This window comes from Setaria viridis, chromosome 8 (genome assembly GCF_005286985.2).
Source record: "Setaria viridis chromosome 8, Setaria_viridis_v4.0, whole genome shotgun sequence".
In the NCBI taxonomy this organism is placed as follows: Eukaryota; Viridiplantae; Streptophyta; class Magnoliopsida; order Poales; family Poaceae; genus Setaria; species Setaria viridis.
The window spans coordinates 37,740,480-37,745,359 of NC_048270.2; the positions used below are offsets into that span (position 1 = coordinate 37,740,480).

General features: G+C 40.7%; 1 pseudogene; it reads left to right on the forward strand.

Annotated features, from left to right (window-relative positions):
* Nucleotides 1-299: 299 nt before the first annotated feature.
* On the forward strand, nt 300-3,240 carry LOC117834629 (protein FAR1-RELATED SEQUENCE 5-like; annotated as a pseudogene).
* Nucleotides 3,241-4,880: the final 1,640 nt, after the last annotated feature.

Below are 4,880 nucleotides of genomic sequence, written 5' to 3' on the forward strand. Positions count from 1 at the left end.
AAAACCTCCGCTAGATGAGAACCGCGCCGCCTCTCGTCAAAACCTCCGCGTGAGGATCCGTTCGTTGTCTGCCACCGCACCCCTTGTGTGCCACCGACGCTGCCACCGTTTTCCGATGCCGTAGCCTCGATCAGGAGAAGACGTCCTTGTGCGATCCTGATCGTGGCACACGAGGACAGCCGCCATAAAAATCTTCGACGAGCATCCCAACCGTAGCAGTCGTCATGGGAGAAGGAGGCCAGGAGGATAGCAGTCTGCATTCCACGACAGGAGAAGCCTCCTCACATATTACAACTGCAATGGCGGTAGGAAGCCAGGAGAAGGACAACGTTCTCGACTCGTCGCTTATGGTGTCGTCTGTGCCTGCCCTAGCACACAACGGAATGCAGCCAACGCAGGTACATATTTTTTTCACATTCTTTGGTCATCATGAGTTTTCACGTGTGTGTTTGATCGTGTTACATGACCTCTAGCTCCACTGATTTGTGACCATATATATGCTAGATTGCACAGAATTACTCCGACAATAACATCAGAGTTTGTTGCATGATACCTGAAGAAATAGCAGATGAAGCACAAGATAAGGTAACTAAATTACAAATAATTTATTTAACTGAGAGCCTAATTTATTTCGTATCGTAAAGGTAAGTCACATTAATTCTGACTTAATGTACAACAGATGGCTGATGAAGTTGTGCAACCTATGATCATTCCTAAAGTTGGAATGGCTTTCGAATCAGAGGATAAAGCTTATGAGATGTACAACACCTATGCTGGTAAGATTGGGTTTAGTATTAGAAAGAGCCATACAAAGCGACGAGGTGATGGGACTCTACGTCAAAAGTATTTGGTTTGCAGTAACGAAGGTCATCGAGAAACTGAGTCATCAAGGCACACTACAAGGACGGATTGCGATGCTCGTGTTCAGTTTAGTGTCAGTAAAGAGGGGATTTGGACGGTGCAAAAGGTTATACTTGATCACAACCATTACCTTGCTAGTCCAAATAAAAGGGACAAGCTGAGGTCCCAACGAAGTGTTCAAGAAGCGGACAGGAAGCTAATTGGGCAGATGAGGCAATCCGGGATGAAGCCAGCCCAGGTTTTTGAGTTTATGAAGGAGTTTTATGGAGGAGCCGACAAAGTGCCATTCTCACGAATGGATTGCAACAATGAGATTGGCCGTGAGCGCAAGAAGTACTTAGAATCCAATGACGCAGAAACACTACTGGAATACTTGAAGCGTAAGCAGATAGAGGATCCAACTTTTTTTTATGCCATGCAAATAGACAAGAAAGATGGTCGGATAGCTAATTTCTTTTGGGCAGATGGCCAATCTATCATGGATTACGCATGCTTTGGTGATGCTGTGTCATTTGACACAACGTTTCAGACCAATAAGTTTGAAATGCCTTTTGCTCCATTCCTCGGAACCAACCATCACAAGCAGACTATCATTTTTGGGGCTGCATTGTTGTTTGATGAGACTATACCATCATTTGTTTGGCTATTTGAAACCTTTCTAACAGCAATGTCAGGCAAACATCCTAGCACAATCTTCACTGATCAAGACGCGGCCATGGCAGGAGCAATTGCTTATGTATTTCCAAACACAAGTCATCGCCTTTGTTTGTGGCATATTTACCTTAATGCTGCTAAACATCTCGGCCATGTAATTCAAAAGCATCCTGACAAGTTTCTACCTTTTTAAGAGATGTGACTATGAAGACAGATCGGAGTTTTACTTCAAAAAGAAGTGGGATGAATTGTTGCGTGACTATAACCTTGAGGACAACAAATGGATGGCAAACCTATATGATTTGAGGGCAAAATGGGCTGCTGTGTATCGTGACTCATTTACAGCTGATATGAACTCGACCCAAAGGAGCGAAGGTATGAATAATGTATTTAAGAAAAGATTTCGTAGAAAACTGGGTCTTTCGGAACTTCTTGAAGAATGTGAGAAGGTTTCCAGTAGTCTTCGTAATAATGAGTTGGATGAAGATTTTAATTCACGTCGAAAGAGCCCAGTTACTCATATTCCTCTGTTGAAGATCGCAGCTGAGTCATATACAAGGAGGATGTATAAAGAGTTTGAGGAAGAATTTAACAAACAATTTTCATTCTCTTGTAAGTTGTTGCAAGCCGAAGGGTCAATTCTGACATATACAGTTACACATATGCATTCTGATTATGGAGCAACTGTCATATTCAACAAAGCAGACAGTACCATTACATGTGCTTGCGGGAAGTACGAATCCATAGGTACGTATATATATTCAAATTTGAAATTGCAATAATACATCATCTAATACAAATTGATGAAACATGGCATTCATATCTGATAGGTATATTGTGCAAGCATGCCTTCAAAGTCTTCAATGTCAACGATGTTTTCATTTTGCCTTCGCAATATATCCAGCACAGATGGACAAAATATGCAAAGAGAGGATTTTATATTCAGAAACAAGGATCTGAGGAGGAAAGTTTAAAAACCCATGCCGCACGTATCTCACGGAAGGCAACATCTATTGCATTGAAGTGTTCAAAGTCAAAAGAACTTCTTGATCTTTTGGAGGAAGCTATGGATAAGTTGGATTTGGATGCAGATAATTATCTAAGCAAGATGGAAGAACAATCGAGGGAGGCTCCTCTTGTTTCAGCTAACTTCGCAACAGATACATTTAAAGGTACAATATCGTTTAGAGTTCCTGAGGTGGTAAAAGGTGCAAAGAGTAAACGAGGGACCATCTCCCTTGAAAAGAAGAATACAGGCAAGAAGAAGAAAACTGCTAAAAATAAAGGTATTGATTGTACCAATTCTAGCATTATTGTTTTATTCTATACTTGTATTATTAACTATATGTGTTTGACTGTAGGAGAAGAGTCAAATAATGTAGCGGAAAATAGTTATGAAGGTGCTGGCCCAGATAAATTTATTGTAAGACTTTTGGCTTCGACTGCATTTATTTTTCATATTTATTTGCTTACATACTATTTTTATGAATATGAGATTTTTATGAACATTTTCATATTCTATGACAGGATCTAAATGATGGTAGCGTTGATGCTAACAGTACAATACCACACTTCAATATGCACGGGAATTCTTCTATCATGAGCGTTCCATATATTAGAGGAGGATACACAAGTCTCTTACTTGGGGTTGATCAAGCTGCCACAATGCAGCTGCCTGCTAGAAAATTGGATTTTGATGGACCGACAAATAAAGAAAATATGTAACCTTGTTGTGTTACAGCATAAATTTATTTTTACAATTGGATTTTGATGGACCGACAAATAAAGAAAATATGTAACCTTGTTGTGTTACAGCATAAATTTATTTTTACTGATGCTTATTGTTCATCTAAGCTGTTTTAGAAGAACCAGCCATTTATGAGATCACATAATTTGTTTCTTTTTTTTACCATATTACACTCTGTTCTGTTGTCATTTTTCTTCTCTTTTTATACCATCACATTCCAGAATTTGAAACATCCATATATAATTTCATATCAAAAGAAAAAATGATACATTGATCATGTCAAGAAAAGATGATACATTGATCATCTCTGTACATATGTGATTACTACAAAGTACAAACTACAACATCAAACATTCACACTCCGGACTGCTCCAAAAACTTGACTTCCAACTAGGTGGTGAGCTCAATCTCATCGAGGACAATATCACTGCAGACTTAGTCCAGGAGCTCTCGATCAGAGCATCAGTTTGTTCAGAGCCGTGCTGACATCAGGTTCTATGTGTGCATTTTGGCAGATCTCTTCTAATTCTGTCCTCCTTTTCTTGACAACTTCAGCTTTCATCTGCGTGAGAAAATTAAAACCTGAATGATTACAGTAGGCTGTGAACAACGTTTAAAGACCAGAATAGTGAACACCAACAAAGAAGTTAAACCTTCTCAATTTTTTCCTGGGAGAGAAGGCCAGGTGATGTGATTCCCTCCTCTGATAATACGAGACTGCTCATTACATGTCAGGCAATGAAACAAATACCAATTGCATATCAGCTTCGCAGTTGCAGTGACATAATATGGTGATAATATTATCACAACTGTGCTTCTCTTTTCAGTGTCAAGAAGTGAATTTAGCTATGCAATTACAAGGGCCAATCAGAAATCACATTCACACAAATGTAGCATGATATAGTGCAGTAAAAGATACTTTTAGACCAGTATTGGTGGATGATGATTTATGTGAAAGTAGAGAATCCAAACCAGACAATTGCACGTATCAAAATCACTTAGCTAACTGAAAAAGAAGAACCCAAAGCAGACAGTTGCACACTTATGCAGTTATGCTGTTACAGCACCCTAAAACTACTAATAGCATTAGTGTGCTCTATTCAGTAGCAAAATAGACAATGAGATAATTGAACAGCGTATGGAGTACAACCAAAAGGAATTTACCCCCTGCATTCAGAAATCACAATTAGCCCCATATAGCATCAAAAGCTTGGAGGAAGTTAACATGCACATTCAGAAATCACAATAACAGATAATAGCATCATAACCCTGCGGGAACCAGTACTGCTCGAACCGGCATCTGGAAGATATGATTTCTGTCAAAATAGAGGACACAAATAAGCCAGTTAATCTCACAGTATCTTGCCAATGTGGGTGCTAGTTTCCATCAACCTGTGCGCATCAGCTGCTTCAGATGAAGGGAACGTCTTGTAAATCATAGGCTTTACCTTGCCAGTGGGAGCGACGACCGCAGGCCACACATTCTTTTCCACCTCGGTGCAGAGAGTTGGACGACGGAGGGCGGCGGGGGCGGCCGCCGGGCTCCAGGTGGCGGGGGCGACCAGCGGCGAAACGACGGAGGACGGCGGCAGGGGCGGCCGGCGGTAGACGACGGAAG